Source organism: Cryptomeria japonica, chromosome 4 (genome assembly GCF_030272615.1).
Source record: "Cryptomeria japonica chromosome 4, Sugi_1.0, whole genome shotgun sequence".
Lineage (NCBI taxonomy): Eukaryota > Viridiplantae > Streptophyta > Pinopsida > Cupressales > Cupressaceae > Cryptomeria > Cryptomeria japonica.
Window position 1 is genome coordinate 66,246,313 of NC_081408.1, and position 23,978 is coordinate 66,270,290.

The 23,978-nt window shown below is 33.4% G+C and overlaps 1 pseudogene; it reads right to left on the reverse strand.

The window, feature by feature from the left end:
* Positions 1-1,775: 1,775 nt before the first annotated feature.
* Positions 1,776-23,978, reverse strand: part of LOC131077878 (probable inactive poly [ADP-ribose] polymerase SRO1) — a 75,328-nt pseudogene continuing 53,125 nt past the window's right edge.

Sequence of the window (23,978 nt, forward strand, 5' to 3'; positions counted from 1 at the left end):
TTGACCATGACCTCTTACATAACCATGATGATCTACAATGAGATCTTACATCTATATATACAAACCCTCGACCATAAACAATTAGGTCAGCCACTAGAAAATAAAGCAATTAGATACTTACAAACCATGTCGACTTTAGACCAAACAAATAATATCCAAAACATAAGACATCCCAGAAACACATCAAGAGGTCCAATCCACATGTTACATTAAAGTCGGTCCATAACCTATATCAACTGGGGCCCAGTATAGGTCCACACGCTATAGTAATGATCTCCATTTGTCAAGTCTCAAACATGATCACCAAAAACATCCTAAAACTCCACCAGAAGCTACACCAACACCACTTATGCAATTCAACAAAGATCTTCATCAAAATATTTTCCGGTGAAACCCTCGCCGAAACCAGAAACTAAGCTTCTAAGAAAGCAGGATAGCATCCAATCACTAGACCAAAACCAACTGACTGAATATGAGTATGATTATCATGAACAAGCCAATTCCATAACCCAATCATACCAAATCCTACTGGATCATGCTAGATCCAAATCAACCAGGAACCACTCAACCTATCTGGAGCAGAAGGGTGCCACTATAGCATCCAAACAGCTAGTGTTGGCATAAATGACAAAACATCAGTGCAAAACATAATCAATTCCACAAAATGGCCAACACACATAACCTATATACATATCAAGTTTTGAGTCCCATAAATGAATGTTCAACAACATTATTTGCAATTTAATTATCATAGACACAAGCTTGCAGATTGGTCCATTTTCACCACTCGTAAAAAAATTGAAGCCACTAACAACTCAATTTTTGGGGCCAACACTCATCTTTTCATTAATTGAAGTATGCACCTGACCTAATTTTTTATCTGAGGTAGGATGAGATGGCCAACATCCATCCTATGTAACAAGTCCAATAAAGATCCTTCATAAGAAAAGTAAAATGAAATAGTAAAGTAAGTTGAAACAGTACCATAATAGATAATGATATACACCTACAGGGACAATAGTAAATTATATACTCATCAATAAATCTATGTCAAGCACAAGTGTGGTAAATTATAACTAAATCTAAATTATAAACATATGTATTCCTAAAATGGGTGAATATTTGGGATGACACATATTCATCAGATATTAGTAGTAACAGTTAAGTCAAGATATAAGAGGACAGGAATCCTAGACATTACTTGTGTCACATTACATCAAAAGGAAATAATATTACTAATCTTCAAGAACTAGATTTGAGCTTATGCAATAGACATTGTGAAATATTACACCAAAAAGTTGTGCTAGAAGGATATGTTTGAATCATAAAGAAGTTTCCTAAACAAGTAGGACATATTGTAATTTATTATTGCAATTTTCTTTCCTATGGAATCCAACCTTTCAAGAAGATCACTCTTTCTTTGTTGTTAAAAGGATTGATTATAGAGAGATTTAACAGGTAATTAATAAATACAATCAAATTTACAATCTCATGGCTACATAGCCTAGAGTAGTGCACGCAGTACTATAGTTAAATTTGTGGTTATCAAGGTTATTAACTCAGTCGCAAGTTCATATCTTCTTGTAAATAGACATTATCAATCTAACAAGAATATTATTAATTATATAAGTATTTTCTTGAAAGAAAACAAAGCTGCCTAATTTTGACCCAACATCCCTTGCAAGGGGTCAACAAAAATTGAGCTAGTTGCACAAAATAAGAGAAACAAAATACACTTGCAGTGTCATGCATTAATCTTGCTTGTTGTCTTTCTTTCAATTTAGACCAATAATCTACAAAATACAAACCACAACATAAAGAAATCAAATATGTGTGAAATTCTACAAATAATTTTTTCCAACCAATCATCCATTTCAATAAAGAGCGAATAACAAACAGAAAAAACATTACCCTATAACTATGAGGAAACCTTAAAGCTAACAACATATTCTAGAAATATGTGTGTTCATGTGTGTACTCCAGATGATGTAATGCCTTGGATTAATAAGATCATTTATGCCACTATCAAAATCTTCATTACTAGGATGACATTGTCGTGAGCTAGGTATCACTACCTTCATATTCCCCAATATTACACGACACAATAACATGTGTTGTTCACCATTTTCATCAACATTAGAGTTTATTGCACTGCAAAGTGCAAAACTAACATTCAGAAGATTGAAACAAAAACACTCTCAAGTGACATCCATAAGAACGTAAATCATTTAGTGCAAACGCAAAGAGCACATAAGAAAATTATATTATTTATGCCAACACAAGTGGTGTAGATGCACAAATTATAAGATTTGTCATACTAGGGGAGATTATATGCACTCAATACACAAATTATTTGCTGCATGGGCACCTAATATTGGGGGATAACAAACATACATGGCATAGTTTAAAAATATATAGAATGAGACTCTAAATATTTTTCAAAATGTGGTATAACAAAAGAGAAAAACAAGAAAAATAGAGATCTCCTTACCTAACACACAAGCAATTTTTCAGGTGCAAGATAGACTCCATTACCAAAAACTACACCATGTTTCAGGGTCATGAGCTACACAAAACCATTCTTTATTATTCCACAGATGTCATCCCTCAAGGTTCCATGCCAGGCACACTAGACATTGGCATCACCCCAATTCTTTCTGGTAATATTATTTATGTTCCCCTGAAAAGCATTCAATCTGGATTGCGCCACAACACTACAATGCAAGTTGTGATATATTCCAATAACGCTTGTAAAATTTGCTAGCATTCTAAGACTGGCCATAAACTTGTTTCTCACATCCGCAAACTCTTGCTCATCTTTAGCCAACTTGATCAAATTATCTCTCGCGCCCTTAAAAGCCTCATTTGCAATGCAATTCCTAGCAAAAATGGGGCCTTCAATGTCACACAAATTGAAGTCACTAGAACCCAGCTCTGCATGGATAGATTCCAAATCTCTATCAATAACTACTCTACAATTTTTAGTCTCAAAACACCCATTTAAAGCGCAATGCCTATCACCCATTGGATCATAGAGAATTTTGGGGAAAAACCTTTTTCCATCAACGTCTATCTAAGCAATGGATCTCTGGGTGCCATCAATTGGATAAATTAGTAGCATATCAATAAAATCCACCATGCATGAAACCCCATCAATGGCCACTTCCACCACTGTCTTACCATCTTGGAAAGCCTGCTTGAGGAGCATTGCAATTTTAGATGGGAAATACATCCTGTCCCCCTCATAGAAATATGTAATGCGAGCAGGAATCCCACTTTTTCTAAGATTACTATAATTTTCCACAATCCCATTACCATGGGAGAAACACTTAACAAATCCATAAAGGATTTTCGCCCTCTTTGCAGGGGGCACCAATGACCACTTTTTTCCATTAATATATGGGGCTACAACCTATTTTCACTTTTGTTGACCAATGATCGATACATAAGCTTTCCTCTAAAATCCATTTTAAAGAAAAGAAAAGAAATTAAAACTACAATATAAATCATTATTTCTGTCCACTTACTATGGGGACAAGGCTCCAAGGCCCAAACAAACCGGTACAACAACAATAATGAGTGTTCTATAATCGTATAGAAATTTACACATTTGAATTGCAGAGTGTTCAAACAAATCAAAGATATAAACCCGACCTATATTTAAGAATAACCATGGCCGCCCAAGTCACTCGGTGTCATTTGCTTGGAGGTTTAATAGGTTTGCTTTCCCAACAAGTAAAAAAGTTAATGAATGTCCTAATTTTATCGTCGAGCTAGTGGTCTCTCAATTACGTAGTGGTCAAATTTACAATTTTTTATTCTTTTGCAGGTGTGAACCCGGTTTGATCTTTAAACTACTTGGGGTGCTTTTTTTATCTCATAGGTTATTCATAGTGGGAACTTTCCGTGGGAATTCTTATATTTCATACAAGATATATTAATCATGTTAAAGATTTGGATGTTCTTTTATTTCAATTTTTTATTTCTATTGTAAAAATACAATGGAAAATTTCATAACTTTGTAACAAATGACTCATAGAAAACTGTGCACTATTTTCATATATTAATAAAACATATTTACTTGTCATAAAATTTTATTATTTTTGCTTGGATTAAGAATCAAATTATAAGGTTAAAGTAATAACATCAACAAAACAACTGCAGCAAATTTATAATAGTTTTCATCACAGTTGTAGTCCATTAAAACATGCATTACAAAAGTTTTATCACAACTCTAGTCCATTACAACATGCAGTTACAACAGTTTTTCATCACCGATGTAGTCCATTAAAACATGCATTCCAAAAGTTTTCATCACCATTGTAGTCGATTACAACATGCATTACAACAATTTTTCATCATAACTGACCCATTACAACATTATTTAGTCACAACTATTTTCATAATAAGCACAACAGAAATATTTTTTGAGTTAACTGGATGTGTGCCAATGAGCATATTGTATGGTCTTTGAGGGTGTTTCTAATATTATTTATTTTGAAAAGAAAAAATCCTTTTAAAATACATATAACATGTAAAGATGAAAGGAAAATTTTGATGTACGGAAAAAATTAAAGGATATAATTTTAATATAGTTTTTTTTGTAAATTTTATTTTTTAGTCTTATGTTATTATTTAGGTTTTCCTTTTTTTTATTCTTGTTATGTTTTTAAAAACAAATTTAATTATACTCAAAATTAATTAAAATTTAGGATAAAATTAATTAAAAGTTATTTATATTTTTTCAATAATAATAAATAAATAAATAAAATTATATTTTTATTATAATTAATAAAAATATGTTTAATTAATTGGAGTGAGGTTTAGAATTATAATTAAATAACTATTGAATTTTAGGATTTAAAAATAGAAAATATAAAACATAATTTCTTAATTATTATTTAAAATTTGCAAATAATAATTATAAATATTTTAATTAAATATATTATAATTCCAATTCTAAATGTTAATTATTTAAAATGTTGTAATTTAAGAATTATTAATTTGTGTTATAAATTGGTGGTCAAAACAACACCATAACAACAACATCATCACCACCCTAGAAGAATCCATATTATTGTTTATTTTTAATTCCATTGAACACAAATAGTTTCAAACACATATATATGTAATGAAAACATATAAAAGAAACAATATTAGAATATTTTTTTATTTTTTATTTTTTATTTTATAAATATAATTAGTTGGTGTTTTTATAAAGTAAATTAGGATTCAATAAAACTGTATATATATTTAAATTTAGTTTTATAATAATAATAATAATAGATAATAGATAATAGATAATAGATAATGTAATATTATTTGCAATACAATATATTATAAGTGCATAACTAATTTAAACAATATATATATATATATATATATATGTATATATGTTTATGTATATATATATATATATATATATGTGTGTGTGTTTATATATATATATATATATATATATATGTGTTTATCTATATATATATATATATATATATATATATATATATATATGTTTATCTATATATATATATATATATATATATATATATATATATATATATATATATATATATATATACATATACATACATACATACATACATACACACACACACACACATATATATATATATAATATATTAATAATATTATTTAGGGTGAGGGATAGTGTGCAATATTAATATTATATTATGTTATTGTTAGCCATTTTAGATCTTGAGGCTATCATTTACTCCTCTTAAGAAGTCTTCATACATTTTTTATTTATGCATGGTCTAAAAGGCAGAAAATAGTGTGTGCCTAATGGTTAAGTCATTTCTTATAGTTTTTTCCTTCATGCAAAGGTCATTTTTTTCTTTTTTAAAGGAGGTAAGTCCTCATGATGGTTGTTATGCTCTATATGGTTTTATTGCTTTATTATATCCGAAGTCATGTTCAAAAGGCATTTTTAGCCTTTTATTCATTCAAAAGTTACCCTTAAAAATAAGAAAAGAAAGAAGTTTCTCTTAGGTCTTGCAAGAAGCCTTTGTTTTTGTCTTGTTCTTTACATTGAAACAAGGGTTCTTTAAATTATCTAACAATAAAAAATAAATTAATAAATGATAGATATAGACACTTAAAATTGTCCTGATCTAATTAAATAAATATTTTTATTTGTTTAAATTGTCTTTTCTTTAAATTAAGTAAATATTTTATTTATTTAATTGGTCCCACTTCTTCTATTAATTACATAGATCTGTATTTATTTAATTTATTCATTAGCTTTTTCCGTCCATGACACTTGTCGTTTATCTCTTAATTTAACTCCAACTACCCTTTTATCATTTTACCATTTTCCTCTACCTACCCTTTAATCCTAGTCGACCATTTAACCTTTCACCTCTTAATCTTATCCCCCCATTTCTTAAGGTGTCTTCTATATAAGAGGATCATTTCATCATTTTCAACCCTAATCATTCAGCTAAGAATTTTATGCATTCTACTCCAATCTATTCTTTTTTGAGCTCTTGTGCACAATACAAAATCTAAGAGAAATCATATCAAGCAAGATCAATGGAGATCGAACCCTACTAAGAATGTGAATGGTATAATCTTTCTTTTTTATGTGATTTGCATGTTTTAGATTCTTCATTAGTAAATGGTGGATTCTTAATTATAGAACTAGGGTTTTATGTGGTTGGATCTTTTTTGGTTTTACAATAGTTTTTCATTACATTTTCACCGTACACATTTTGGCATACTCACTAGGACCTTATTCCCTTTTTCTAACATCATTTTGCGTTTTTTATTTTTTTTTCAAGTTGCAGATTAGATTTGCGATGATTGTAGGTTTAAATCATGTCTATGAAATCTTCTGTTGCATTTAATTTTTTTGTTTTTTGTTTTGCAAGATCATTAGAATCTTGTCCATGCATCATCTTTTGGCATCTATGACTGATAGAGTCACACCTCTATGTCCTTTTTTAGCATTTGTGTATCCTTTTTTAGTGTCTATGTATTCTTATTCTATGTTTGGGTTTTATGGATCTTACAACATTAGGCATTTTAATTCCACATCTAAGTTAAGTTTTTATGCATCTAAGTTTAATAGAATGATGTCTCTAACTAGTTATACTGCATATATACTTGTTTATATCACATATTTTACATTTGTTATCATCTATATGATCTATAAATTGCCATATTTTTTTTGTTTCTATGATTTTACAAATTGCAAATTTTTAATCATAATATTTTTGCGTCTATGTATAATATTTTTGCATTTGCGTTAGGTATAATTGTGTGTATGTTTTATGCATTTAGTTTTAGTTTTTGTTATTAAGGTTGAATTTTGCATTTGATTTGGCTTTTTGTTCTAACCCCTTTGTGGCCTAACAAAGTGGTGCAACTATCTATATCATCTTGTTGAAGGGCCCTTTTCACATTTCATTTTGGATTTTCTAAATTAACCTAACAGGTGTACTTCCAAGTTGGGAGTAATCATTGAAACTGCTAATTATTTTCTTGCAGGGGTCGTTTAAGTTCATGTCTTATTTTTTCTAGCTTAATTTGGGTCATATCATTTTTATTTGTGTTTAATTAACTTGTTTCAAGTATCTTGTTCTTTTGGCATGCTTTCTTGTTTTAGATTCCTAAGGTAGTAACAAAAGTATCCCCTCCCCTTGCCTTCCATTGGACCTTGGGTGTAAGAGAAATTATTATTATCTTCTTCACTTAGGTAGAAGGGTCTACCTCTTGCATAGCCCATAAGGAAAAATGAGAGGGAATGACCCAAGCAATACTTCATCAGCCTGCTATATAAATTAAAAATTTAGGCAAAATTCATGACTGCTTGGTGAATTTGGGCTACCTGACAAGTTCCTTTAGTATCCACACTTGTGAGATATTCATAAAAATCCTCTTATGAGGACTGGGATAGGCTCTTAAGTGAGTTTCCATCGCATGGTAGACATGAAGTTTCACTGAAGTTCCCCCACTAGACACCTTAGATTAGTGGCCCACCGTTATTTTTTCTAAACATCACAATAGGTTTAGTGTAATGGGATAGCTGTGTTGAATAGATAGGAATACTAAGAGGGGGGGTGAATTGGTATTCTACACAAATTCTCAAAATAAAATAGATAATATGTTTATCATATCTTAGTCTTATTTATCCTTGAAAAATGAACATAAATTTCATAACACAACCATAAAAGAGACACAAAATATTTTTATAGGTGGAAAACCCAAAGAGGCAAAAACCACTAAGTGAGTTAACTCTTAAGATAATATAACTAGTTATATGAGGCTACAAAATAGGCTCACCACCAAAGGGATCACTACCTAAAGGGCTTATTGCTCAGATACAATTGGCTTACTACTAGAAAGGCTTACTGAGAAATGGAGTGAAATGAGAAAGTTGCATCTATATATGCATGAAATCAATTCCAGTGAAAGCTCTAACAAGCAACCAACTGCTTGTAGCTAATCCAGTTAAGAAACTCTAAAAAATACTTCACCAACTCACTGCAATACACTGACTATACACTTTACCAATTCACTGCAATACACTGACTATACAGTTTACCAATTCACTGCAATACACTAACTATTTACAATACATCTAGTTAAGAACCTTTGTAAATAACTTTACCAACTTACTACACCAATCTTCTCATACCGAACCAACACTTATCCTATGTCTCTTACCACTGATGTTCTTCGCTCATGCTCATTCCACTTTTTATGCTTCCAGATACATACACTTTCTCTCACACATCCAAGCTTCACATTTGTTTTTCACAACCAAAAGAGATCACATATATATAATATCAATTTAGAAATAAATATGAAGTCAAGCTTAGAGATATTTTACAAATGAACATTTTAATGACATGCTACAATCACTAGATTAGAATACCAATATTAATCTTCAAAGTTAGTTAATCCAAAAAGGAACATATCCATGAAGCACCAAAGAAACACACCTCCATAATGCCACAATTATTGGAGCACAAAATGGAATAATGGAAACATAGCTAAGACCAAAAATTTTTAAGCATACTAATCATGATCCAAGTCAACATTACACGATTCAAGACATAAAAAATAAACCACCAAATGAATGTTACAAAAAACCAATGAAGCTAGAAGAAACTAGAGAACAAGAATCTGCTCACCACAACATGTCCAAACATACAACTAAAAGGTGACATCCAAAGAACAAATTTTGAAGCACATGACCAGACATCACAACCAACACCCAAAACTCTCACATCGATACACTCATATATTCATGATTCTAAAGAAATAATCATATAAAAAACTTTGATAACAACAATGACAATAGAAAGGATCTGCTATCTATAACATTCATATCTATCATCCACTCTACTACAACTCAGCATATACAACATTTTACATATCAACCTTCATACATAACATCTCACATATCAATCGCATACCAATCTGGATCACCAGATTTGTCATCAATGACAACATAGATAAGTAATTCCAGCAATCTCTCAAACATCTCTCAACAATATCCCCCTTTATCATTGATGGTAAAATACATATATCAAAACTTGTGATAATTTCCCCTTAAATAATGTTTCCAATATTTCAAAAATTCAAAACTCAACATTACTTCTTGATGCACAATATTTCTCCTTGATAGAGAATATTTCTTCCACTTTGACATCAAGGACAAAGGCTAACAACAAAATAAGTTACGAAAAAAAAATATATACTACAAAGGAGACAATTCTTCACTTACTCTTATAGAAGATGCTCTAATGATTTTCCTTCAATTATGGATACAAAAACTTCCAAGGGTTCATTGTCAAATGGACACTCAAGCTCAAACTATCATTCTGTACAAACACATCAACTACATCTGATAACTGACTAGGAACAAAGATGTTCCACTCACACTTCTCAACATCAAATAGAATACTAGAAAGATGCTCTAACTAAGGTTCAATAATCTATTTTACTTTCAAGAATATATTTACCACATCTTCTTTTTGTTTCTAATACAAGTAAGATTTGATTGCAAGGAGTTTATCTTCTTTCTCTGTGCACCATGAATATCACTGAAAACATCAAATGCTTTTCCCAAGGGACACAATTCAAATTTAATAGAGTCAATTTTTGCTTTGAAATGCTCCACAACAACAAGCCACTAGAAATAGTGTTTGTATACTTTGCTTTCTTTTGCTATGGAGACTCTCATATTCCTAAATGTCTTTAGATAATCTATTTTGAGCATACATACATTTCTTCTTGAAATCACTCTGAATATCTTCTTTAACTACTGACACCTTAATAGATTGATTCATCCAATCTCTAAGCACTTCTATCAGGACAACTGACAAGATGTTTGCAATAGTATCTAGACAAATACCATTTCAGACCAAATAACCAACTATAATTTCCTCAATTTGATCTTTTATCATAGGAGGGACACTCATTTAGAATTCACCTACAAATTTTCAACCCAATGTATTCCTTTAGTAAATTCAAAATATTATAAACACTACATGTATCATCTTTTTCATCCTTTCTTTCTTTATTAACATTCTCATCCTTAATCACAATAAGTGGTTCTATATCATCTAGAAAAATAAATTCATGCACAACTTTTCTTTTTGCCTTCTTCATTAATGTTGGAGGAGACATCACACTTTTTCTCTTTGAACTCTTACTTTATGCGCAAGAAGACAATAGAGAAAGAAGTTAGATTATAGGTTGTTCCTACACAAGATTAGATTGTAGATATTTTTATGAAGGATCTTTCAAAATATACATTGTTTATCTTAGGAAGAAGCTAGGGGTTATTAGTCCTCCCTCTTCTAAGTAGATGCATAAGATGATGCATCTATTTAAGGGGAGGAATTAAAGTCATGTTTTTTTCTTCTAGGCTACCTGTTAAAGGGACTAGGTGGTTTATTAGTTTTATTGATAAGAGGAACATGTGTAAGAAGGAAATAGTGTAGATGAGTTAGTATAGATTCTAGTGAAGGCCTTTTCCCTTTGACCTTGATGTCTAAGGAGGAGAGAGAGTGTAGATGGTTATTTTACTAGTGAGTGTTTGACACAATGAAAAGGGAGATATTGTTAGATATTGATGTCATGGATACCTATGTGTTTTCATTGATGTCAACCCTTAGCATTATGTAAATTATTAGAGATTGATGTTTAGGTATTAGGTTTTCATGGATTCCTTTCAGTAAAATATGTAGTTGAGCTAATGGAGTCTATAGTTGGATGTCAACCCTTGCAAGTGTTGATGTCTTCACTCATTTTTTGACACTTTCACTTGTATGATGATGATGCTACTAATATTAGTGTTGAAGTGTTGGAGAATAATGATAGTGATAAAGTTAATAGTTGGATAGTACAAATGTTATTATAATAATATTATATTATGATTAGACACATTGAGATGAAGATTAGAAGTGATAATATGAGGGTGAGAAGAATTTTGATGAAGTGGATATGATGATGATGGTCTTATGCATGATACAAGTTTTCATTTTATCTCTCTTATTTCTCCTAAGTGAGAAAATTGTGCAACTTGGATGCTTTGAAGATTTTCTATGAAAATGCTATACATTCTCCATATTTGTAGATATGGTCTTCTAGTCTATTATTTATGTTATGTGTGTATTGGATGTTGTAATCCTTTTTTTTAGTTCCCTGGTGATTCTATATGTGTTTCCAGTAAATGCAATTTGTTGGAAAATTGGTTTCTTATTAGAGGTGGTCCAAAAAATTCTCCTCATTTTTCTATTTTATTTTTCTACTCTAATAATGTGCTAGACATTCTTTTATTATGTATGTGTAGACGTATAAAAATGACCATATTCCTAAATGAATATTTAATGTTCATTTTATTCTCATTCCTCTATTTAATTAAGTAAATTATTCAATTTATTTAGTAAAATTCACTTAATCCATTTTTGCATCATTTAATTGAATAAATCATTTTATTTAATTAAAAACCCTCCTCTCTACTTTTAATTAAATTAAAATTTAATTAAATAGCTACCCCAATTAAATAAATCTAATTTATTTAAATCCCCAACTTGCAACCAAATTCAAATAAAGTAATTTATTTTAATTAATTCTATTTTCCCTCACCCACTTGAATTTTTCTACATATCCCACTTGCCTCCTAACCCTAATCCTAATTTCTTCTACAATCCATCTAATCCTAATCAATTAGCCTAAATTCCATTATCCCCTTTCCCTAAATTTGAGGAGGTCACTTCTCAAATTTGGAGTAAAGTATTCAAAAGGCATTAAAGCCTTTATTTATTCAACAAGATAACTTAAAGAATACCCCCAAATTTGAAGGACTTTTACAAATTTGTCCCCCAAATTCTTCAAAGCATTAATGGTTAACCAACCCTTAGTGGCATGGTTAGAGACTTTTTGACTAACTCAACCTCCATCTAACCCAAGGGTCTCATCAAGCATTTATTACTTTGACCATGGTTATTTTTTTAACCTTTGCACAAGAGTTTACCCCTTGGGTAGAACCTTTATCCATTGGATAACCCTAACCTACCCTTAACCCTTACATCCTAAGGTAACCATGAGGTCTTCTCAAGCATTTAATGCTTCTTACATCTCCTCTCAACTAGCCTTATGTTGACAATTGTCACCATTTCATTGGTAAAAATTGAAAACATGGATTGACAACTTTAAAACTTTACCCTTGATTAACTCTTTCAATCCTGACCATCCATTGTCCTATTTTCACTATAAATAGAGCTCTCGTTCCTCCATTTTTAAGGATCCATGCAAGCTTTAGTATCTCATTTATGCTCAATTTTATTAACACATCTAGCTTCTCTTTGTTATAAGAATATATCTAATAAGCATTTTAGACTATTTCCTTTATCATTATCTTAACTCATAAACTAGTATATCATGATAGGATAGTATTGCTACTAATCTTGTCATTTTATAATCTGGTTTATTGCATTTGTAGAATCCTGCATAGATAGGATGCATTTTCATGACTAAATCAATCATAAGTGTCCCTCATTCTTGCATTTGTCATCCCTAAGCTACTTTGCTCAATGATCTGAGAGCAAAGGCATTGGCTTGAGGGACCTTGTGAGATAGAGAACCATGGAACCATCCTTGGGGAGTTGAGTCATTCTTCATAACTGCATAACTGGCACCAAGAAGTCCCATGGGTGTGTGGACAAGCCTCTTTGAGCCTTAATTTTCACATTTTAAGTTTCATCACCCCACTTTTTTCGCATATATTTCTGGCACCCACTGTGGGGCACTACCCCATTAATCAAATCGGTTTTAAAAAATAAACACTTTTGCAGGTATGCGAGAAATAGGAATTAGCGCATAGGGAACATCCCTTAGCATATTTGGTGGATCTTTTAACACATCCGACGCACTGTTTAGCATGTGGGGTCTATTCTCTAGCACGTGCAGTCTTTACCTTAGTGCATCATCCCCACTAATATTTTTCTGTAGGCCTCGGCGTGGGAGAAAAACAAAGAAGCGCATCTGAAACACAGTTTAGCGCATTGGGCCTTTTCGATAGTGCATCCGGATTATCTTGTAGTGCATACAATTTGTTCTATAGTGCATCACAGACAGAGGCGAAACAACTGTAACCGAATGTAAAAAAGAAAAATTAGACTTGTTGAAGTCCACAAATTGTCTAACAATTTTACTTGTTATTTTACAGGGTTCTAAGAAATTTCTTGTAGATGGGAGCTTAAATTTAGGATCATTAAATAGTTTAAGTTTTTACTAACTTAGTTAATTTAGTTAAGATATAAACTTCCTTTTTGATTCTTGATAAAACTGAACTCACTTTTATTTGAGCTTTAAAAAGAACCACAAAACAAAATTTTCCTTGCTTTCCTAGGAGAGAAATTTTTTTAATTGGGCTCTAAAAAGAACAAATCAATTTTTTTCAAGTTTTGCAAACAAATGGATTAAAACAATTTCACCATCCTTTGGTGTATAAAAGGATCCATTGTAGGTTTTAGCAAGAAAAAGAATCACAAAGTCCCAAAAGTCTTTTGTTTTGCAATTAAAGAGGGATGATATTCCCCTTCCGCTTGATTTATTTTGTTGACGAAGCATCGTGTTCATTTTGTTGACGAAGTTCTTCTTTTCAGATTAGAAAATCATTGCCTTGAAAAGTTAAAAAGAATACCATGTTTTCGTGGAGCAACATCTCCATCTAGGATTACCAAATCATTGCTTTGAAGGGCTAAAAAGAACTTGTGTTTTTTGTCTCAAAAGTGGAAGGTATATGCTCTCCCCTTAATTGGGTGATCAAAAAGCCAAACCACTCTTGAAGATTTCTTTAATTCAAGCAATAAATCCTTTAGCAGGCATGCCTTCTCGAGGGGTTGAAAAAATCTTAAAGCCATTTTTGGCCGATGTGAAGGGAATGATCTAAGTGGGAAACAACTTTGAAGCCAAGTGTTCCAACCCACTATAATCATAAGTGGAAAGTGATGAAAGTCCTTTTCAATGGTTGTGAACAGCGATTAGCCTTCCTCCAGTATCTTTGAGATACGTAAAGCCTTTGTTCTAAAGGTTGGGAAGCCTCCTGAGGGAGTTTATCACTGATGGCCAAACGTGAAGCTTGATTACGAACCTTAGCATAGAAACTTTGAGTCGAGTTAGTAACCAGACATTTGCAATATCATAGTGCAAGGGTGGGGAAGAATTCACCCCCAAGATCGCTCACCATATATCTCCCAAGATAACTATTCAATTGTGAAGCAATGCACTTTGGGTCAATTTCTGGCGAAAGGCAAAAAAACGGGCACCCCCTAGGGGGTGAGACAGCTATTTGAGCTGATGGAGTATCGAGACTAGTGGGATATGATATTTCTTATGAACTTTGAATAAAGAGTCTGATTGAAATGCATGTTGTACCAAAACCTATTGAAACATTGGAGATTTGAACACATCCTCACAGAACATACACTTATTGTTTAGATTAAGCAAGATGGTTGTCTCTTTGGTGTCGTGCTTTCATTCATTATTTCAGAAAATTATCTATTAGCACTAAAAACTCAACGGAAAGTTCCAAAATTGCAGGAAAGCAACCAAGTCAATATATTTCAGGGCACTTTAGCACATAAGAGCAACTTCTTGGCACGTAGGAACCATATTTTAGCGCATTAAACCTTCTTTTTAGCATGTAAAGTCTTAATAGTAGCGCTTCACCAGAATCTAAAAGCAAGCAGTGATAGTTAGCATGTTGAAGCATCAGCTTAGCGCATAGAAGTCAAATTTTAGTGCGTAGGGTTTAACTGTTAACACATAGGAGGCCCATATTAGTGCATGGCCTTTTAAACCAAAGCTGAACCAAATCTGAGCAAAATTAACCAGTTAGCACGTATCATGGGGCAGCGTAGTGTGTAGAGTCTTTTCTCTAGCACATAGAGAAGTTTTCATAGCGCATTGCATCTCTGTTTCAGCACGTAGTCAAAACCAGAAAAATAGGGGGCAAAATAGAGGTCAATTTGGAAAATTTTGAGAACAATTCCAGAAGCTTCTCTTCATCAACCTGAAATTCATCAATCAGAAAACCAAAAATAGAGTACCAAAAGCTATTTCTAAAAGCAAGTTTCCATCAAGCAAAGTTGCCTGAAATTTGAAGCTAGTCGCAAGATAAACATTTCTATCCTATCAAAATTGGGAAACATCATCACAAGTAGCAAACAGGTCCATTAAATCAAATGGATTTTTATCTCAAACACACTTGTTTCAAAACTCTAAGCTATCAAATCAAGTTTCCAAATTGGGAAAGCTCGTATTCCATATCATTTGACACACTTTGTCATGAGGGGGCATCTAAAACCTTCACTTTGATAAAGTAAAACTTAAGTTTCCAAAACAAGCTAAACTAAATCCAAAAAAAATCAAAGGAAACCATTGATCGCTTGTGCATGAATAATCCTCATATTCTGAGAAGAAGGAATATTTATCATAACACTAAGTTGAAGAAACAACAACCAAGTTCTTCGAAACTTGCCAAAAGAAATAAATGTTTATACATCAATCGTCAACTCTTCAAATCTCATTGCACATTCCTTCATCATATATGATTGTATCTTCCAAACAAAACAAGTGAATTTGACAAAGAACCCTTGAGGAGTAGGGCGTTCTGTCAAAAAATCAGCATTTAGTCAACTCATAAATCAAGGAGGGAAGATCAATCTAGCCTTGTTTCCCGAAGAGTGCATCACTTATAATATACCATGATTTGAACCACCAACCCCTAAACAAAACATTGAAGAAGATTTCATTCCCTTTGTCATAGAGAGATTCTACTAGATGCCCATTGTTACTCGCTCTCAATGAAACAAACAAAGCAAAATGCAGCCGGAATCCATCATGAATCAAAGATTATCAAATCCTTTCGAGGGTCAGCATCTAGATGACACCAAAATTTCTGAAGAACTTCTTCAAGAATGTGAAGAGAGCGCTTTGTTTCAAAAAATTGTGGAATGACTCATGGAGAATGACAAGGAAAAATACCTACTCATTCTCACAAGCAAAGGGGTTAAAATTCCTAAAGACTTTGACACAGACATTTTTAAAACAAGATCTCAACATTAAAAATATCAAGAATGACAATGAGAGGAAGAGGCACGTGACCCTGAGCAAAATATTCCTAAACAAAATCTACCAGAACAAAATATACTTGAGAAAAACATCCCCAAGCAAAACATACCATTCCATACCCCATTTCAGCCTAGAATTAATGCAAGGGAAGAATTCTTCCCTCGATAAAATAATGCCCCTTTGATTGCTCTTACTCAACAAATGCAAATATTGCAAAGACAAATGCAAGACATGCAACAAGGTACAACAATATGGTACTCCTTAACTGAAATTTGTCCTTATCCGTTTGATAGAAGATTGAACATGGTACCTTTTCCTTCAAACTTAGATATTCCCAAATTTGACAAATATGATGGAAAAAGTGATCCCCATGATCATGTTTGATAATTTTGCACAATGAGTCTTTAATTTTCTCATGATGATACCTATTTGATGAGGTTATTCCCAAGAAGCTTGGGCAGACAAAAAATGGAATGGTTATCCAAAATCACACCTCCCATCAGATCATTCGATGAACTAGTCAACAAATTCATAACTCAATATTCCTATAACATTCAACATGCTATCACCATGTTAGATGTCTATAACACCAAACATAAAAACAATGAAACATTCATGGTATTCCTTCAACGTTGGTGGCATATGGTTTTGAGATATCCTCATGATGTACCCAAAAAGGAAAAGATGGAAATTTTCATCAACAACTTGAATAGTGAGATGAGTTACAGACTCAAACTCCAATGCATACCATCTTTTTCTAAATTGATTGAAAATGGCATCCAAGTAGAAGAGGCATGTGTCAAGAAAGGAACATTGAAATTTTTTAAAGAAGGGACGAATTCATTGAACTACAACAACCAAAACAACAACAACATGGAAAAATCTAGATTCTGGACCAGAAACAAAAACAATGGAAATGAAGGAGGAACTGAATCAAATGATCCAAAATCAAAGAAACTCGTGCTTGCGTTATCAGGTAATCCTCAAGTTACAAAGAATCCCAAAGGTGCTAACCCAGGCACTAACACTTATACACAAAATACCAATCGCGATCAACTCAGCACAAACAATACCAACAATACCCAAAACAATAACACCGATAGAGGACATAATCCAAACTCATAGGGTAACACAAACAACTTTTTGAAACACATTTATACACCACTAGGGCAATCACTAGAGTCAGCATTCAGAGAACTCCTAGCAAACAAAATTATCTCTTTACCCACAATTAGCAACTTTGAACCACAAATCAAACCACCCTAGTGGAATGACTCACACTTTTGTGATTTTGATCACAACAAAGGTCATCAGACAAATGATTGCATGATGCTAAAAAACATTGTTCAAGACATGATCGATAGAGGTGATTTAATGGTCGATGGTCTCAAAACAAATGGTGACCACAGAGCTTTAAAAAATCCTCTTCCAAACTACAACAAGGATGGAGCTTCAACCTCAAACAATACACGTGGAGCTCGTATCAATCACATATACAATAACACCATCAATCACATATCAGCTAAAGACAATCAAGTCAATGTTATCACAATCAAAGATAGATGTGAACACGAATCCGTCAATGTAACAACCAGAGCTCAAAAATATGTCTTGAAGGGACATATGTCAACAACAAAAATGGTACCCAAAATTCAATATGATCTAGTCAGTCAACTACACAAAACTCCTGCTCAAATATCTATACTTGAGTTGCTGAAACTTTCGCCAAAACACAAAGACATATTGGAACAAGCGTTACTAGAAACAAATGTACCACAAGATCTGGATGCTGACAAATTCCAAGCCATGGTGGCTCATATGACAGGACCTCATAACCTCACCTTTTCTGAGCATGATAATATCTCCTTGAGCCATCCACACAATACTCCACTCCATATTGAAGTCATGGTCTCTAAACACCGAGTCAAATGAATATTAATAGATGGAGGAGTTGGACTTAATATTTGTACCTTCAAAATTATTTGTGCATTAGGCTTCTCTGAGGAGTCTATTGATCCATGCAAAATGATCACTATAAAGGCATATGATGATGAAGAAATATCATCTAAAGGAACAGTGGTGTTGCCAATTCAGGTAGGACCAATACGAAAGGATACTATGTGCTAGGTCTTAGATATAGACCTCACATACAATATCCTATTGGGTCAACCCTGGATACATGAAATGCAAGCAATACCTTCCACTTATCACCAATGTGTAAAATTCCCCTACAATGGGCAAGACGTTTCTATATCAGCTGATGTAGGTAATCAGAGAAAACTATCAAACTTGTCTCAATTATTAAAGACTTGTTCTCACCCTACAACATGCCACTTCACAGAACTACTAGAGTCTTGGATAATACCTCTGAGATTGATTCCAATGAATATGAATGGGGCAATTGTTCTAATTTTACTGAAGATATTTGTGCAAATAACAGTAATACACCCATCTCTCAAGAAGAACATGGCACAAAATCTAGACCACTTGAATTTGGTCCACAAAATATCTATGATGCCAAGAAAAATGAGCAATGACATTATGAGAAAGTCTATATAGAAGATGATACCATCGAAGACCTTGACGAAATCCTTAACTTCTTTAACACCCCGACCAATCATGATGATACTTCCATCCTGACACTTACAACAGTTGAACTTGATCCACCTAATGACTCCTAACCACTTATCTTTCCTAACCTCATAGATTGGGATGAACCTAAACTCATGATATACCAATTTTCCCAAATGACAAATCCATTATCCATTACTTAGGTACCATTAACTTAGAAATAGACTCTACTAGTGAACAAAGTAACGATGTCTAGAACTAGGGGAGTGCCATGTCTCTCGGTCGCAAAAATGAGCAAACTAAAAGATCTACTACTGAAAACCAGTCAATGGTAGCAATAGATCTGTAGCATCCTAAAATTGTGACACTTGCAATTTTGACTGCATTTGGGTCTTCACGATGGCGATGCAACACTGAACCTGAATGGAGACCCCGAAACTTGTTCACGGCATCAAAAACTGCATTTTTCTGCACCCTGGCCTGATCCTCCTTGCACCCTGCTATCCCGAGAGGTGGGACCATGGCGCCCAGTGCCCTGGTCCCCCAGGACCATGGCACCCAGCACCCTGGTCCCTGGCCCTATTTTGGGCCCGGTCTCTTATGGGGCTTTGGGTCTTTAAGTTTGCAAATTGGAAAATAATCTTCCTAGGTCGGCCTAAGGTCGGAAAAATCAGTCTTTCAACCCTAATTGGCAAGTATATAAACTACATTTCCCCTCTCAAAAAGGGTAGATGAAAAGAGGAAGGACATATGTGTACAAGACGTGGAAGCGATATTCAAACATTCAAGCATTCAAGCATTCAAGCATTCCTTCAAGCAATTGATCATTCTAAGTCTCCATTCAAGGCTAAGTGTTGCATTCAAGACAAGGATTCAACCATTGAAGAGGAGATCACATACCACATACAACATACAACATACAACAACATCTACACCTTCGCATGTAAGAATACAAACATTCTTACAACAAGGTACTAGTACTTGTTTTACATTACAATCATTTACATTTACAGCATTCTCATTTCTTGGTTAATTCCAAAACCGGGGTTTGACCTAAGGGCAAACCCCTAATCCCTAACCCCCCAATCGTCCTCTCTTTTCTATGTGTAGGTTGCAGGTACGCGGTTGTAATTGAAGATCTGGAATCCTTGTGCAGAGACGAACAGATCCCCCTTCGTTTCGCGGATTTTTCGGAGGACCGTGTGCACACCGGGCGCCATCGTCCTGTCAACTTTCGCTCAAATTTGCAGGACAGCATCATCTCAACATTTTACTGCTAATTCTAGGTCCGCAACTTCATCCTATATTCCTATCTCTGTTTATAAGTGAATCTTTCTCACTTTTTATGCATTCATAGCTTAATCCTTCTATCTACATTCTTTAGAAAAGAGGGTAGCCTTGTTGTCTTAACCCTTGAAACTCATTTAGAATCCAATCTTGCATTGTGTGGGATTGAATCTTGTGGGTTTCAACCCCTCTTTTGAATGTAAAGTCTCCCCTAAGTGAAAACCGTCAATCCTAAGTGACCCCCTTTCCCCTTGGAGTGGTGGGGGGAACACTTAGGGTTTGATCGCGGTTTTCCGCTTTACATTTTGGTGAACCCGACGTGAACATCCTTTCTAATTATTCATGGTTAGATCTGAAAATTGGATGCCTTGATTACATTTCCATGTTTGATATTTTGCAAAGTTTAGAGGTTAATTGCATAAAAACCCTAAATTTTCTTTTTAGTAATTGAGCTTGTGAAATGTTTAATTGTTTATGCTTGTTTCAGATCTACCCTTCTATTACAAATTGTCAATTCATATTTGTGCTTTAATTCTGAAAATTAAGTGGTTAAGTGTCAAAACCCTAATTTTTAAAACCCTCTTGATTCAACCTTTGACCGATGATTTCACTGATCAAAACATCTCCAAATCAGCTGTAACTTTGGATTCCACAACAAAATCATAATATCTTTCATCCCTAAAAATTTGGAAAAAAGTTGCGAGGACCGTGTGCACTCCGAGCGCCATCATCCCCGACATTTTTTCTGAAATTTCGGGAGTTACATCTTACTGTATTTTTCTGCTAAAATCCAAAATTTTGGCTGATTTTATCAATTCTAACACTTTCAAAATTAAAGTCAAAGTTGGTCTAGTGATTGCTCGGATTAAGGCTCCTAATCATTCAAAAATTGTTGAAATTGAAATTTTGTGTCAAAATTGTGTTCTTACTATCCTAAATCTGAAAAGTGTGTTGGCATTCATTCGAAATTTCAGTGCTTTATTCAAATTCTTGCAATTTGTGACTTTCAAAATTAAGTGTTTAATTGCAACAACTTTGATTTCCGCTTTCAAAATTAAATTTTGCATGAAATTGAGTCAACCTTTAAATTTCAAAACTTGCATTGCTTTTGGTATTCCCTCTAAAATCATAAAATTCAAAATTTCAGTTTCCCTCTGTTTTTCAAAATTCAAATTTTGCATTTTTCAACAATCTGGGTAGGGTTCAATTTTGAGATTGCAACTTTAATTTGGCCTATCTACAGATCGTAAAATCACTCAATTTTTTCAGATTAGCTTTAAAATCATCATAACTTTCATCCTTGAAAATTTCAAAAAAAGTTGCGAGGACCGTGTGCACTCCGAGTGCCACGATCCCTGAAATTTTTTCCGAAATTTTGGGAGATTGTCGTGATTGCATTTAACAGCTTAAATCTAGGAGATTGGCTGATTTTATTGAAATTTGCTACCTCTAAATTCAAAATCTTCTCTCCCTCTCTAGTGCATGAGTTTTACAACAATAAGCCCTACTTACACTATTCCCGTTAGACGAAGCCGTAGAATTAAGTCTTTCCAAGGTTTAATTACTGAGGAGATGGAACCTAATTTGAATGGCCTTTTTAACGAGGACACAGGTAATTCCTCTAATCCTCCTAATGATGAAGAAGCTCTCCATGAGGTTTCTGTAGAGCAACTTTCAAAATTGGATAACCAATTTGATGATTTTCAGCAATGGATGTCTCAAGAGTATCCTGATAGTCAAGCTCTTTCATTAATTGAGGGTCTAAAATGTATGGTTCAAAGTGATAAGAATGGAATTGATATTTTGCGTGGTATTGCACACATTGTGGATTTGAATGTGATGCCTTTGAAGAGTTGTGCCAAAACTTTAGGTTATACACAACCTCCCACTCAAGTCAATCATTCTGTTCCTTTAACAACCTCTATTGCTAGTATGCCTACCTTTACATCAAACATAATGGCTACTTCTATACAAGACATTCCGCCTGTGATCACCAGTCATGGGGGAAATCCTTCTTCTTCAATTAACCCTCTACCTTCATTCAATCCAACTTCTTCATTCATTCCTTCAATAAGTGTTCCTATTATATCTCCACAAATAAACATGATGTGAGGGGGCAATTCACTTAACCATTCCATTCCTCCTTGTAGTGTTCCTCCTTTCCAATCATCTCCTATGACTAACTATCATAGTGTCCCACCTCCTTACTCTCAATCAATACCTTCTTTCAATAACATAATACCTCCATCTCAATCTAACACGTCTAATATGAACTCTTCAATTGCAAGCGACCATTAACAATCTTGCACAAACTGTCTCTTCTTTACAGCAACAAATTGCCTCTATGAATCAATCTAAGTTTAGTGTGCCCACATTTGATGTTGTGAGCCCACTTTCTCTTGACATTATTCGAGCTATCCCTCCTAAACATGTTGAAATCCTGCATTTGAAGCTTTATAATGGTAAAGGTGATCCTCTAACACATGTTAAGACTTTTCAAACAATATGTACCGATTTTGCTTATGACCAAAGGTTGCTTGCAAAACTGTTTACTAGGACATTAAGAGATAAAGCCCTACAATGGTATTGCTCATTGCCTTCTTATTCTATTACTTCTTTCGAACAACTTGCAAATGTTTTTATTCATCAATTTCAAAACAATATAAGTCCTAAAGTTACTTTGATTGATTTAATGCATTGTAAACAAGGTGTTAAAGAAAAAGTGACTGATTTCATTGGTAGATATAAGCATTTGTATGCTCAAATCTCTTTTCCAGTGCCTGACAATGATATTCAAAGAATCTTTATTTCTAATCTACAAAAAGATATTCGAGACAAACTTCTATTTTCTGAGTTTACTTCTTTCCAACAGTTGTGTGCAACTCTTCACAATTATCAACTGACTGTGAGTCAAATGGAACAAGCAAATCCTATTGCTCCGAGTGATAAGGGTGATAGTAGTCAACAACCATTTGGGAAGTTTAAACCGAATAGAGAGTCCATTTAATTCAATGAAAACATCGTCAACAACAATGTGAATGCAGCATCAGGTGTGCCTCCTATTTCTAAGTTTTTCAAGAAGGAAAGAAAGTTTACTCCTTTAAATGAATCATTGCATAGTATTATGAATAAGTTATTGGAACAAAATGTGCTTACTCTTCCTCCTATAAAGCAAATTGATCCTACAAAGATTAATTCACCCTATTTTGATAACAAATCTTTTTGTCAATTTCATCATCAACCTGGGCATGATACTGAAACATGTTTTTCTTTAAAGGGTAAAATTCAAGATTTGATTGATAATAATACTATCTCTGTTTCAGGAGTGAATGATAAAGGCAACACATCTGTAGCTCCTTCTAACCAAAATCTTAAGATTTTTACTGATCCATTACCTTCTCATACCTCTAATGCGATTGAGACTAATGATTCCTCTTTCTCATCTGATGGTCTTGTGTCTATGACTCCGAATGTGACTAACTTTGTAGAGCAGCAAGAAAACCCTA